Consider the following 16,314-nt stretch of genomic DNA (forward strand, 5'->3'; position numbering starts at 1 on the left):
AGCCAAGTGCCAAAGAGATTATCCCACCCCCTTGTTAAGTCACTTGATCCATTTCTATACAAACCAACCCCTCCCCTAGAAGATGCCTCAATTATCCCACCCCCTTGTTAGGTCGCTTGATCCATTTCTCTGCAAACCAACCCCTCCCCTAGAAGGTGTCCCAATTTGAGCTTTATGATATGATTTTCTTAATTAAAAGCATAGAGTTTACCTTTCATTGAGGATGAACCATCTCATGGGGATGAGTCAACACTAGCATGGGATGAAGAAGCTCCACTATATTCAAACCCAAATCTAGTCTCATCAAACCAAGCATCGAGGGAGAGAACAACATCCTCCAAAGAAGGATCCAAAAAGGCATAACTGCAAAAGATTGTCCCTTTGAATTTATCATCCAAATTCCTCCTCTTCTTTCATGGAAAATGAAAATGAGCAATGCATCCAAAAGCATGAAGAGGTTTACGACCTATAAATACCTCCTCTAGAGTGATGTCGTCCACCAGTTTTGTGAAAAAGTGATTGAGAAGATAAACTGATGTATTTGTAGCTTCACCCCAATGAGGGAGGGAGAGAGGCATGATGCAAGAGAATTCATGCCATCTCTTTTACTATCATGTTCTTCCACTCCACAACACGTGTAAGGGGAAGAGGTTTTCCTTTTGCTACGTTAAAAGAGAAACAAGTGATAAAATCATGAGGCCTACCATAAGAAGTTGCAACAATGGGGAAAAAACATTGTGTTTTGGGGACATAATGGAGAGATTCTTTCGATGCTAGCAGGAAATGTATTCTATTTCTTCACTTGCTCGAAAAGACCCATTTGGAAAAGTAGGCCACGGCCCACTACAATTGAACTACTAAAATCCAAAGTACAAGAAACATTGATGGTTATCCACACAAGGTGATGCAAGCTTGTTGGCATCAAGTCACCGTGTCATGCTCAATCCCTTTCACTAGCTACCCACCTTCTCTAGACTAACTTGGCAATTAGAATGGGTGAAGACCTCCTCAATAGCTTGCTTCTTCTTGCCAAAAGTCTTCATCCTTGGGCTCGCAGCATAAGGAGATCAGCCAACACATTTGCTCAAGTTACTAGCATTTGCTTAGGGGAAGCAAAAATTTGTTACAAGAGAACCAAAGATTGAGAGATGTCCATTCATACAAACAAACTAGGTTACTATCCATAGCTCAAAGTTCAGATTGTAACAAGAACATAAAGAACGTCGTAGCTCTTTAGGTGGAAAGTCTAGCATAATCTACTTCTTGAGCATGTTCATCTTCTGATTCAGAATCTTCAGACCCTTCAACACCCAAGCCTGCTGCTTGTCTAGCCTCTTGACAAGAGGAAGACTGCACCTTACTCTTTTTCTCCATACGCTTCTGTTTTTTTTTCTGACACTTGGCCCTTTTCTTTAAAGTTCGCTCCTCTACAGCTTTCAACCTCGACTCTTTTTGAGCTAAAAAATCTATTTCTTCTTTTTGCCTTTGATAGTCTATGTCCGTATGAGCGAGACGATCTTGTTCTTGGCGTTTCTTTTGCCGATACTGATGGAAATTGCCGGATGTTAACCCTCACGGCACACGGACACCCTATGATCTATAAACGTTGTATTATTTAGAGTCAGGTACCGGGCTTGTCGGACCAATAGGGAAAGGTAGAGTGATCGCCGATGAGAGGCGCACTTTAACTTGGACATTCAAGGGATTAGTTGGTTAAGCATGGGCGCCCAAGTGTGAATGGGGTGAGCTCCTATAAAAGCCAACTAAACCTAATTTTTACTCATTCTCTCATTTGTGCAATAGAAGAGTGCTCTTGCTCCATCCCCATCTCCATCTTCTTCTTCTTCACCTCCTTGTGTGTGTGTGTGTGTGTGTGTGAGAGAGAGAGAGAGAGGGAGAGTGTGTGTGCGATCGAGCATTACGAAGGCACGACGGCGGCGAAGCGGTTGAGCGCGGCACGACTGCAGCTTCTTCTTCATCGCGGCGAGGAATCCACCACAAAGGCGAGCGTAGAGCGGTGAGTGACACACCCTTTGTTCTCTTGAGCTTGCTAGTTTAGGCTTGTTGTGTGCTTGGAGCCGTTTGTGGCTCGCACACGGTGTATTGGCAAGTCCCTTGCTTCGACAGTGCGGCAAGGAGCGCACATTTTTGGCGCCGCTGCCGGGGATATGCCCTACACTAAGCTCGGTTAGCACTTTACGCTTCCTTGTGGTGCAATTTCTATCATAGGAAAGGCAGGGAAGGAGTGTGTGGAGATTTCTGTTTTTTGCGTTTTCTGCATTTTCTGTCAAGTTTCAATTTCTGCTATTGTCTGTGCTTTTTCAATTTTCTGCATTTCTTGCGTTTTTTCAATTTCTGCAATTTTCTGCGTTTTCTGTGTTAAATTTTCTGTCAAGTTCCAATTTTCTGCAATTTCTGCATTTTCTGTGCTTTTTCAATTTTCTGCATTTCTTGCATTTCAATTTCTGCAATTTCTGCATTTCAATTTCTGCAGTTTCTGCGTTTTCTGCATTTCAATTTTTGCAATTTCTGTGCGTTTTCAATTTTCTGCAATTTCTGCGTTTTCTGCATTATTAAAAAAAAAAATTGAAAAAAGAAAACAGAAAAAAAAAAAAAAAAAACGGAAAATAAAAACGCGAGTGAGCGGGCGCTCAAATTTTTTGAAAATAAAAAACGTGACTCTTAAAACGGACGGGTTGGTTTGTATAAAAGATAGATCGGGATCGGGATCATTTCCCCAAGCCCAGGCCCAGGCCCAGGCCCAGGCCTCAGTCCTGTGATATATACTAGACTCACTCTTATATATATACCCTACTCCCTCAAGAGGGAATGAGAGCATGTGGGACAAGTCCTCCACTCTCCTCCTTTCTCTTCCCACTTGCACCCTTAGACCTTCTAGTTTGGGCCTAGTTCCCTACTGGAAATTGACAGTTTTAGGGATTCCGAGGGCATAGAGTGACCAAACGGAGGGCTGTAAAGCAGGGCGCGTCCCTCCTAGCGATACGCTCGTTTTGAGCTACCACACGGCCCATTCCACGACATGCTCTAAAAAATCTAGCAAAAAAACAAACAAAAAACACGCTAAAAACTAGTCACAAGGCCTCCTAGAGCAGCTTTTTGACACCTTAGGGTATCAAAAGCACATGCACTTACGCTCTCGGTGGGTGCTAGAACACGAGCATATTGAGAGTGCCTCTGTTCATACGGACACCCATTACCCATCCACGATAAGCTCTAGACCCTCAGCGGGGACACAAGGTAGCACCACCCAAGACCCTAAATTAGCCGCTAGTGATTCCTCCTCTGACTCAGAAATCATGGAAGCATACCCTACCCAAAACACTGAGAGAGAGGGCCATGCACCTCCCGAAGCTCCACAGCCTAGTACTAGTATGTTTAGCCGTTTCATGGAAACATTAGGTAGAGCTACTCGCTCGGAACCTGATGCAAATGAAGCACACGAAGGGGGTGGGGAAGTGGACTCTCCTTTCACATCGCACGTGGACCCCACACCCCCAAAGAGTGTCCATGTGGATATCCTACCAACTTCTTACCAAGAAGGCCCTGTTGAGCTGCCTCCTTTAGAAGTTCCCTCTAGAGTACCGTTGGTGACAAGTAAAACCACGGGGAGCAACATTGCTTCTACCTCACAAGAAACCATTAACACGTCGACTCTAGAAGGATTGTTCATTAATGATCATTGGACATACGACCTCCACACTGAGGTGTTGACGGATCTACACTCTGGCCACGCCTACCATGTAGGATGGATAGAGATTGTACAATCCACCTCTAGTGCCACGAGCATCGAAGATCAACAGAAAATGATCTGTAATGTTATCCATGGCATTATTCAATCAGAAAGGCAAAACCGAGGGGTAAATATACTCTCAACTGGCCCCATGAGATTTCTGGATACGAGCAAGGCTCAACAGCCTACTCTATCACAAATGGAGACTCCTCTAATGAGTCCCACGGACCCATCTTACGTCATTTCACCTGGGGTCTCTATGCAATTTGAGCCTCCGAGCGAAAACTTTAGCTTCCCTAACTTGGCTCAACCCTCTATTAAGGAAAACCCAGTGCTCACTCCAGGGATAAGCCTGACAGAGAATGTACCGATGACATCTACGGTTAGCGCAGTGCCACTACCTATTGTCGTAGTACCTAATATGGGGCCTCGACCATATGTGCCTCTAGCCCCTTATGCACACATGGCCCCCACACCTCCAATTGTACCACTTGCTTATGCTCCTCGAGTGCCGCTCCCTAGCTCTTATCCGAGTGGACCTATGCCCGGTTATGTTCCATATCCTGCATCATCCACACATATGCCAAGACCGGCACCCGTCCCTCTCCCACATATGATTCCAAGAGTACCTCCACCGGCCCTACCTCCTCACATAGGTGACTTGGCAGCGTTTGCTCAAACCATAGGTCGATCTATCGCGGAAAATATGCGTCATGCATCTGATAGAGAGCCTAGAAGTAAGGCAGTACAAATTGCCAAACTCACGCAAAAATTCAATGGGGATGAAGATGCTAGAAAACACATTGAAGTGTTTGAACAAGTATGTGATTCCTTAGGGAACGCAACGAACTACATAAGTGCAATGCCTTAAGCTTGACATTAAGTGGGAAGGCTGGAGATTGGTATAGGACCCTAAGGGTGGACGAGAAAACAATCTACCCTACCCTTCGAAGGTTGTTTCTAAAGGAGTACATACGAGAAGGTGTGCTTTGGGGTGTAGCATCTCAGCTACAGAAGGCCGAACGTAAGGAAGGAGAGTCAGTAAGGGACTTCATTAGTCGTCTAAAGCACTTAAACTCTCGTTGCCCTGTAAATGAGCGCTTCAACAATAACCAACTGCTTGATCGATTCATTCGAGGGTTGAGGAATGAAGGAATCTATAATGGACTAGTGATTAGAGGTATCACAACCTGGGAAGATGTCACTGCCAATGCAATCCAATTAGAGGACAACTTGATGATAGCAGGCATGAGGGTGTCTACTGACACGAGATCCACTAGCTCACAAGCCATTGAGTATGAACCCATGACTGCAAAGCCCATTGCCAATGAGCCAAAGGTATTTGAGACATTCTTGTCAGACCTCACCAAGGCAATCCAAGAGTCTCTTAAGGATAATCGACCCCCTCAAAATAGTCACATGTATCCAAGAAGGGAGCAACAATGGTGTTCCATTTGCTTAGGTCCACATAGCACTAGTGAGTGCCCTACGTTTAGAGTAAAATTTAATGGAACTTGCAACGCATGTGGTAGGTATGGTCACCAAGCTAAGGATTGTTTAATGATCAAACGTATGATGGCAAATAGACCACCTGTAGCCTGGACGGATGTGCCTCGAGCTCCTGTATTGATGCCTGCTCCACCTGTTGAGCAACTACCGCAACACATGGTCCCTAGACCTCAAAATGTTGTACAAGCTACACCGCTACCACCTCCTGTGCTAGGACCGTAGCCCCCGCATCCAAGAGTCGCCCCTATGAACCAAGTGGGTTGCGAGCCATCTAATGCTTATGCAGATGGCTGTGAGGAGGAAATAGACACTAGTATTGCCTACGGACTTGATACATTGGAAGAGTGTCCTATATACTACATGGAAGATTGTTGGGGGCAAGTCAAGCCGGTTTATCAAGCTGCTGCTCTCGCATCCAGAGGTCAAAATATCAACACCCAGGCTAGGAGGCCACCTCTTCAATGCTACGAGTGTGGTGGACCACATCGAGTAGCGGAGTGCCGTATTAGGCTGCAAAAGAATGCTGCACAGATGCAAGTGAATCAAGGGAGCACGTCTGCAATGCCAATACTCACATGTAATCGTTGTGGCATAGATCACTTGATTGCCCAATGCCCCTATAACCCAAATGCGCCTAAAATCACACCCCTGAATTTGGTCGAAATTGCTAGTGTGACATCGCCAATACCACCCGTCGCACCCGCTTATGCGATTACACGGTCCATGCTTCAAGGGCCAGGCCATATCCTCGAAGAGAGAGATACCGCGTCAGTTATCCAAGCAAAGAAAAAGAAGACACGAAGGAAGAAGTCGCAGAATACGAAAATTCAAAGCCAAGTTCCAAAACAAACATAGGAACAGGAGATGACCCCGTGTATATGAATGACCTCGAGGATGATTCAGATTCAGTCGAGACAATGGAGACTAGAACCAATACCACAAAGGGAAAGACCGACAAAGAAAACCGTAACATGGAACCAAATGAAAACCGAATAAGAGAAAACCATAAAGAGCCTCTGAAAACACCACAAGTGTTTCCAAATCCAATCCAAGACCCCCAAGATAAACCGCAGGGGCAAAAAGGGAAGAATCGTAAAAAGAAGATTGGGACGTACCCAAACCCAGTAGACGAGATTGAGCAGGTGAAACATCTAAGAGGTTTAGTGGAGGAGACTCAAAGGAAACTAGAACCAGAACCCATGCATGTCAAAATTCATGACACAGTGTTTCCCACGCAAGTTCATCCACCCCACATGAACCATAGACCGTTAGCCATATCTAGTATCATCCAAGAAGGGAGTGAGGACGGGACATCAGAAAGTGAGCATACACCCTTCTTGTTGGAAAGGATGTTTAACGAAGGAATACCTGATCCCATTGAGGAATATGAGATTCCATCCTCACCAGTTCCTAGTCAAGGACCTACACCCTGCAAAACGCCAATGAATGTTGCCAAACTAGTGGACTTCATGTCTTCTGAGGTGCGAACCACGATCATAGCAAAGCTGTATGGAGATCCTGAGTTATTCCTTGCACTTCGAGCATTCCTTAACGGAGAGCTACGAACGGGATTACCGCAGTTTGCGCAACCAAATAGGCCTGACTCGATTATGATTGATGAGGAAAATCATGTGCAATCACTTGACTTAGATGGACACGAGTCTGTGATCGAGGTACCCATTAACGAATTAGGGCAGTATTTTGAAGGCGACGAGTCTAATGCGACCCTACCCATCACTACCAAGGGATTAACTATAAAGGGAATTCTTGATGGTGGTGCGGGAGTTAGCATCGTTACAAAAGATTGTTGGGAATCCATGGGAAAACCCCGCCTCAGTGTTACTAACATTGTGGTAAAGATGGCAAATGGTACCATAGCCAAACCTATGGGGATGCTCAAGGATCTTAAGATCAAAGTTCTAGGACACAAGGTACGACATACGTTCATTGTAATGGATTTCTCTAAACACCTTATGTCATATGAAATGATTTTAGGACGACCATTCATGAGGGAAGCACAAATGGTTCATGATTGGTCTAAAAATCATGTCTATTTGCAATTCCAAGACTCTGTCCTTAGAGTGGATTTGGTGACTGGTAAGGTACACCCCTTAGGGAGTAAAACCATTATTGATCATCGCTCTGACACCACAGTTCACTCGGCCCCACTACAATATTGTTACACTTGTAAGAAGGATACAGACATTGGCCAAGATTCTCCTTACATGGATGTGTTACCGGGTATGACGGAATCAGACAATGTGGATTGGGTCCACCTAGCATCAACCATAGACACTTGGGGAAATAGGGGGACGACCTGGGTAACACCTGAGGGGGATGAAATGCCTATACCCTTAAATATGCTACAAGCAATGCATATCGCTTCCGACAAGACTCATCCTAATGTAACGAAGAAAACATACAAGTGGGTCCCTAAAGCTTCTTTAGTGACCATAGCTAGTGCTAAAAAACAGAAGCCTTGTAAGAAACGTACCACTCGCTCCAAGAAAAGTAAGAAAATGTTGCGATGGATCCCTAAACGACTATTGGAAGCCCAAGGCTACTATCAAGGAAATGATCAAATCTGGGTGCCAAAACGTAGATTGTGCTCTTACCTATCACCTGACCCAAGTGAGCCCAATCCCGTAGCTCCAAAACGAATCAATGATCGTGGAAAGAAAAAAATCACAGAATGCTACACACCCGCTCCCGAGCTAGTTTGGGTACCCAAGAAAGAACGATTTGTTCCACCTAGCTCAGGAAGGGGGGAGTCCCATGAAGATTCTAGCTCCTCATGTAATACATCCATAGAGGTAAAAGCTTCTACACAGCCTCCATCTATAGTAGTGGACCTCCATGAAGCTACAAAGGAATCCACACCTCCCAGTGTTCAAGAATCACCGGATGAACCACTTCAAGTTCGATCCTGGGAGAGTACCTTACCACCCTTGCAACTTGACGAGGCACCTAGGGTAATAGAAAACTAGTGGCAAAAATCCTCACCTATTACCAACTGGAACAATTGGTTTCAAAGGGTGACAAGCTCATTTCAAACGGTATGATCTACCCAAGGAAGGGGGGAGTGTTTGCTGACAGTCATCATTCACTTGTTTCCCTCTCAACCTTTTTCCCTGACCTCTTAATCTCCGATCTTAGGGAATGTACATATAAAGATTTATACTCACAAAAAAAATAAAAAATAAAGAGCAAGAGCAATTAGCAAACGAGTATGCACATTTAAAGTCAAAACATTGACTCAGACCTACACATGTCACATCTGGTACAGTGAAACAGAAACCTATGCCATAAAACACCTTTGATCCTCATCACTTGAGTGATGGAGGGTAAGGTAAGATTAGTACGATAGGAGTGTTTCTGTTTTAGAGTTGAGAGATTAGCGAAGTTATCTTTTCCCACTAATGTGCCTCCTGGAGGTATTCCTTTTGTTTCCTAGTGTGTACAGGAGCGTGTTGCTATTGATAGGATTTGTACCTTCATGGAACCTTTCTCTCGTTCACACTTCAAATCAAGCGCGACCATCAACACAAACAGGTGTTTCTTGTCCATTAGCATTGCCCTTATCTTTTTGCATCTATGATTGTCTGCTTTGATTGTGATTGGTAGCATAATATTCAGCGCATTGTCTTAGTATCAAACATTTAATTCAATGTAATGTTTTGTCATAATCACTTGTTTAGGTGTAAAAATAAAGCAGTCCGACTAAGCTAGTTTGACCAAGCTAGGTATTAGAAATCTTCTCTTAATACCGTGGGGAATGCCTTCCTAATAAACAATGGTTACTTAGGTTCTTAATCCGATTTAGGCAGCATTGTGTGAAATGTACTAGGGCTTTCTAGTGGGCTTAACCCTATTGACCTTTAGCTTAAGTATTATAAAGGGAGTTTACTAATGTGATGAGCCTGGGGAGGGTAACAGTGTTATATGACCCCCCAAAGTTACAAATTAAAATGCTAAAAATGAACAAACAAAAAATCAAAGTGCCACAATGTAAAATTTTAAGCTGGAAGAGAAATCCCTGCTTAAATTGGTACTTCACTCACATGTATCGCCTATGGTACTAGAGCCCTAGAGGTTCCCAGTGTGGGCGCTTTTCCTTGAAAAGCAAAAAACCCAAGGCATACAAAATAAGCACACACATCATAATTGAATCAATGTGAAAAGACTTTGGGGGGTCAAAGAAAAAGTAATCAGTCAGGCGATGATTTCATGAGAAATTCCTTTTATGGTAGCTTAACTACAAAGTTTTCTAGATATAGCCTCTAGTCAGCCCTCGAACATGGAATACTTGGCTCTCGCGATTAAACAACTTAATTGACCACAGATAATTAAGAAGCTTACCCATGGTATTAATATTTGATCTCTAGTACCTTTCGACCGTCAAATTAGCGACCCCAGACTTGTTTAATTTTCTACCTTTACATTTGTTTATGCATTTGATTACATTGCAATTTAATGTTCATTGCTAACAAATTGTTTGAAATTCTTTGACCAATCAATTTTTCTACCTAAAACTACATATGCTTTTTAAGAGAATGCCATTACTGTGCCAATGTTGTTTGATTTTGCAGTGACTGAAGAAGGCTAAGGACATTCATCTCAAATGCTCTTCCACCTCGACGAACCAGCTTCAACTTAATAGCTTCCGAGGACGGAATCTACATCAGGAAGGGGGGCATGTTAACCCTCACGGCACACGGACACCCTATGATCTATAAACGTTGTATTATTTAGAGTCAGGTACCGGGCTTGTCGGACCAATAGGGAAAGGTAGAGTGATCGCCGATGAGAGGCGCACTTTAACTTGGACATTCAAGGGATTAGTTGGTTAAGCATGGGCGCCCAAGTGTGAATGGGGTGAGCTCCTATAAAAGCCAACTAAACCTAATTTTTACTCATTCTCTCATTTGTGCAATAGAAGAGTGCTCTTGCTCCATCTCCATCTCCATTTTCTTCTTCTTCACCTCCTTGTGTGTGTGTGTGTGTGTGAGAGAGAGAGAGAGAGAGAGGGAGAGTGTGTGTGCGATCGAGCATTACGAAGGCACGACGGTGGCGAAGCGGTTGAGCGCGGCACGACTGCAGCTTCTTCTTCATCGCGGCGAGGAATCCACCACAAAGGCGAGCGTAGAGTGGTGAGTGACACACCCTTTGTTCTCTTGAGCTTGCTAGTTTAGGCTTGTTGTGTGCTTGGAGCCGTTTGTGGCTCGCACACGGAGTATTGGCAAGTCCCTTGCTTCGACAGTGCGGCAAGGAGCGCACACCGGAATCAAACCCAGTGGAGCTGGCAGAAATGTTTGCTGATACGAACAGGGACATGATCAAGAATGAGGTGGAGCTTGGTCTCGAGTTCATCGTCCTCCGGATTTGCAAGCAATAGGACAATTTTTGAGGGTGTTTCCGCAACTGCGAGCTGGAGGTTGGAGTCATGTTGTAGAGCGACAATTTGAGTGTTCCCAATGCTCATCCATTTATGTCTGAGAAGTGGTGTTGCGCTGCATGGCTTTTCACCAATATGTGTCTCTCTCTCTCTCTCTCTCTCTCTCTCTCTCTCTCTCTCTCTCTCTCTCTCTCTCTCTCCCCCCCCCCCCTCTTTGCTTGGTATATTTCAAGCCTCTAGGTGCATAGCCAAAAGAAGTGACGCCTCTGCGACGCTTTCCCCCAATGCCTTCTACTACGACTCCTTCCCCCAATGCCCTCTATTGTGCTTCCTCCACCTCTTCCCAGAAGCCCTCGAATAAAAATATTATGACTCTGTGTGCCCCCGACCACCCACATGTACGCCTCTCTCTCATAGTCCCCCAACTACCAATCCACTCTTGAAATTCATGTGTGCCTTGTGAGGGTTGGATCCTATTAGTGTAAGCATGTAGGGCATTTCTAACCCTCTGTGTATCGGGGGTAGTGCATGACTATTGTGATATACGAGAGAGAGAGAGAGAGAGAGAGAGAGAGAGAGAGAGAGAGAGAGAGAGAGAGATGATTTGTGTGCTTTACCTCATGCTCCAAGGGGCTTGAAGAGCTACCTTCGACTGTCAGCAATGGGTTTCACACGAACCGGAAAGACCAAAAGCCTTCTCCATACCTTGCAAGTTGCAGGTTCCACCACAAGCTTCCACACACACACACACACACATGTGACACAAAGAGAGAGAGAGAGAGAGAGAGAGAGAGAGAGAGAGAGAGAGAGAGAGAGAAGATTCCACCTAAACTTTAATTATTCTACCACAAACCGTGTCTATCGTGCCTATCCTTTCCATGACTCACTAGATGTGAATATCTTTGTTATCTTTGCAATGAGTATCTGGATTTTTTTCAACCAATCCAAAAATTGTGCATTTAAAAAGAAAAAAATCTTCTCTTTTTTAGCAAAAAGGGAAACCATCACTAGGGCTTCCCCACTTTGGGGCAAGCCAAAAAGAATACAATAGTATAAATTCATCTTCATTGTCTCAAGGGATAGACTTGTGAGCTAGATTGGCTTTGAGCTTGACTTATCCAACTTTGAAAGTTAGAGAAAGAATCATATTTCTTTGTAAGAAAATATAGCCTTCTTTTTAGAGAAGTCGTCCATAATTAAGGACCTACAAGCTCAGCATGAACCAACTCCAAGATACAAGAGGCACGAAGGTGGCCTCTTCTAGAAATAAATCTCTATGTTGTGTTCCCTTTGCACATGAAGAGCAAACATGATGAGATGTGCAAAGCTTGAGCAAGCTAATAACCATATCCTTGGAAACAAAATGCTGCAAAGTAGTAATGGGAACATGAACAAAGTGAGAGTGCCAAAGTATACTATCATCATGTGTGAGAAGTGCTTTGGATTTGGGAGATAATAGTTGATGCAAATGTGACTCTTGTGGCTGCAAACTAAAAGAAAAAGATTGTATATGATATAAGCTACCTTCTTGAAAATCATGAACTACAATGGAGAGATTTGTTATATTCAACTACTTCATCATCAAAGTCCTCTTTAGTGCTTTGACTCCAAGACCTTTAAAAGTTTCTTTAGAGATGGAGAAGAGGTTCGTTGAAAGCTTAGGCACATGTAGTACATCATGCAAGATAGCGTTCCCGAGAGAGACCATAGGTAATGTGGAATCATCACCAGTGTGAACCGATGAATAGATAGTCCAATAGCTCTTCATGTTGTGAGAAGTGAAAAACATATAAGAGGATGGCTCACTATTTCCAAATTCCAATCCACTCACCCTTGGTCATAGCCTCAAGCTCTTGTGGAGTGGATGGTGCAATCACCACAAAGGATAAAGATGCACTAAATGTCATAAGATCTTATATCTAACCAACCCAAATGATTTTACCATATTAAACTGATCATTTAATGTGAGAGAATAGACGGGAACAAGGGTTAGAATATAGGCATGTGCTTATGGATCTATCTCAACACGGGACCAAGGTTAAAGGGATCCAAATGAGAGATGGTTTGTCAAAGACCAAGGCTAGCTAATGGAGTTTAAAGACCTTAGGGTTAGCTTCATTAAAGACCTCCAAAGGTTGGTGTTAAAAGTCCTCAGACCTTAGGCAAGCTAGGGTTGTGCTTGAGATGGAAACTCGGACCAAGCTTGAGGTGCTTGTCGTGCTTGCTAACTAAGGTGCTTGAGGTGCTTTATGACTAAGGTGGTTAGCGTGCGCCATGACTAAGGTGCTTGAGGGGCTTAAGGTGTTCCCAAAGTCAACCACAATCCCTAATGATGAGGGGGTAAGCCCTAATTGTAGGGGCAAGAGAGAGCACACACACCCTCACACAAGGCAATCCTAGTCTAAAGAAGCAACAAGGACACATGTCAAGTTCCTCTCCATGTTGCCCTCATAAGGTGCCTAAAGTTTATTGGTTGGCCTCTAAAGGGATCCAATAATCTTTTAGCTAAATTAATTGTGTATGCATTTATCAAGTCCTCTCTCTCAAAGGGGAAAGGGGGACACTTGTCTCAAGGCTAGCATGGTTGCTTCATATACATTATGAATGTGATTGGCTAGGCTTGTAGGGGTCCAATCAACTTCCAGCATGAGCTACAAGGGGGGGGTCGACCAAAGCAAGTTGGGGGTGTCTTGGGGGGTACACTCTCTCTCACACACACACTCTCACATGCTCATTCTTGCTTGGCAAAGTGCAAGAGCTCCATCTCCTTCTCCAAGCTTGTTGAGAAGTTGAGAGCCTCCACCAACACTCTTGGCTATGGAATGCAAATCCAACCAAGATCCATGCTTCAATGCGTAAGCTTGCCATCTTCTTCATCATCATTATTATGCTATTATGCTATGCTATGAAAGAAGAGTAATGATAAGCGAGGAGCTATCTCTTTCTCGTATGTTACTTCTTCTTCCTCTTCCCTACCCTCATTCCCCGCTATCTCTCTCCACCTTCGAAGGTGTTTGAGGCTTTGGGACTGAGGACGGGGATGGCTAATGATTTTACAAAGTTTATGTTATGCTCGTGATGCATGAAGCTTTCCATCTTCATTGCATCACCTAGGTCACAAGGAACACAACGATTGTATTGTACCAAGTCTCTCTTTATGGGAGAATCTATAATACAAAGGCCTATTGAAGGGGGGACCGACTCCACATAAATCCGGTCCTCAACAACTATTGTCATGTCCTCTAATTCTCTCTCTTGCAAAAGTATTGTTCATGCCAACTTAATTAAGTCTAATGGTTATGTTGCTACTGCTAATTAAGTTCGCGCTCTATGTTCTCGAAATAGTCTCATAAAAATGCTCACTCTAGTTCTCTTAATTCCGCTATTCTCAAAGTTCATAGGCCATTTCCATTACACTAATCCTTTAAATTATGAATTCAGATTAGCATGATCGGCTAGTGCTTGGTGGCGACCATACTTGCGTATGGGAGTCTAGAGATACAACACTTAACTAAGTCCAAAACCATTGAATCAAGTTATCTTTGATTGCCCATCACATGTGGATGAGTCAAGAATTTATGGCACAATAGTTGAACCAAGCTATTACCAAGCTATAGTAATTGTTATGCCAAAATCAACTCTAGGACCAAGATGTGCAAGTCAAATACCCTCCGACTGTGTGGACACCCTACAAGAGATTTAATACTCCAAATTCATCATACATACCATTGAATTCCAAATATTGCAAGGAAGCTAAAAAATGACCAAGTAGACCAATGTCGCAATATTGGTCCAATGTGTTAAAATGAGGATTTCTCAACACTGGTGGATTGTAACAATTGTACTAAGGCCATTGATGCCCCTTATCCTCAAAACGGGTATGGTATGACCACACAACTTCAAATATTGGTATTTTAGAGACTACAATCCAAAATTTGAGCTTAATGCCCAAATTCTCACATCATGCTCACCAAAACAAACTAGCAAACCAGGGATTTTTGTTCGTCAAAACAATACATGTAGGCATCCCGTGTAACTAGCACCTGTGAAGCAAATCGCTCTACCAAATGTTGTTACAATAGTGGACACCCTTTTGTCGTATGTGGTTAGCATTACAACTGGGACAGATGGGAATGTAATGGGTAATTACAATATTGTCTTTATTTTTCACTAATAATGAGTTGATGTTGTGTAGACTGGAACTCTGGAAATTAAGGAGAAGGAATCAACAACAACACCAATAATGCTTCTCGGCCATTTATTCTTGTCAAACATTTATTAAGTGTTTGTAGATATTTTTTTCCAATAAGCCTATGTGGCTCAGTTGTACAAAGCTATTGAGAACCTACCCTATGAGGTTCATGAAATAAGTGATAGGAACCACCCATGAACTCAAGTGTAAAGAGGAGCCTATAAATTTTGGCACTAATTTAGTTTAATAAAGAAATTAAATACCCAACTCCAAAAGAGGTGATGAGGAGTTTGGTTGCAACAACTTGAGGCCATTCTCTTGCAAGATTCTTTCTCTCTTCTCTTATGCTATGTTGTGTGTAGTAATCTTGTTTGAAGGTCGAGTGTGTGTCTATGTATATAATTATATCTAATCTAGTAAATCTCTCTCTCTCTCTCTCTCTCTCTCTCTCTCTCTCTTCTGTCACTTTACAACAAGAATTCCTTGAAATTTTATGTTATTATTTTTAGAATATTTTGTCCACGACTGTCACCAACCAATGGCAACCAATTGTGACTCATTTACTACGTTCATGGCAACATTCATTTTGTGTTATCATTTATGGCTAATTATTTCTCAATGGTGTTTTTTTTAAAACCCCAATACTACTAATCAAGGCACAAAGATCTCTTTTTCCATCCTAGTGCTCACATATCAAGAAGGCAATCTCTCTTTCTACATGTTCTCTCAAAGATTATGAGCTTCAAACTCAGTAGACTCGAGATATATCCAGTTTGTAATTGTTTGCACTCTTTATGGAAAAGCCAAATGCCAAGTGATTGAGTTGTTGGTAAGTATACATCATTAGTTTATTTACTACTTATGTGATAACTTAATTTGATGATAGAAACATATATGTGTCATGAAATACACTACTTGCTCCATAATAGCATTTAATTATTTGATTGAGAAGTGCAATTACATTCATAGCAACATCGTTTTTAGAACCTTTGAGATACTAATTTTTGGTGAAATTTTCTTTTTATATATTCAGACATGACCACTCTATGTGCCATTGCTATGGATTTTAACTCATCATCCATACATATACTACATCACATGTAACTTTGATCCCATAGGTCATATTCTCTCTCTCTCTCTCTCTCTCTCTCTCTCTCTCTCTCTCTCTCTCTCTCTCTCTCTCTCTCTCTCTCTCTCTCTCTCTCAACATCTTCCCCTTCTAGTCTTTGTTCTCCCTTATCTATCATGGCAAGGTTGGTTCAATTTCATGGCCACGAGTGGAAGCACACCCTTGAACCCAATAAGTGGTCAGCCTTCATTGTCCTATTCCTTGATACAAAATGAGCCTGCATTTATCAACTATAGTCCTCATGTCCACTATAAGTCTTGGGAAGATAAAAAGCAAAGTCCATGCGACACTCTCCCAAGTGTGATCTTGAATTGGTAAAGGTTTAAGGAGTCTTGTCA

At 42.9% G+C, this 16,314-nt stretch overlaps 1 pseudogene; it reads right to left on the reverse strand.

Moving 5' to 3' along the window:
• Positions 1–1,233: 1,233 nt before the first annotated feature.
• Positions 1,234–10,776, reverse strand: LOC147446607 (uncharacterized; annotated as a pseudogene).
• Between the last annotated feature and the right edge of the window lie 5,538 nt (positions 10,777–16,314).

Source organism: Adiantum capillus-veneris, chromosome 12 (assembly GCF_014529385.1).
Source record: "Adiantum capillus-veneris isolate H3 chromosome 12, ASM1452938v2, whole genome shotgun sequence".
Taxonomy (NCBI): domain Eukaryota; kingdom Viridiplantae; phylum Streptophyta; class Polypodiopsida; order Polypodiales; family Pteridaceae; genus Adiantum; species Adiantum capillus-veneris.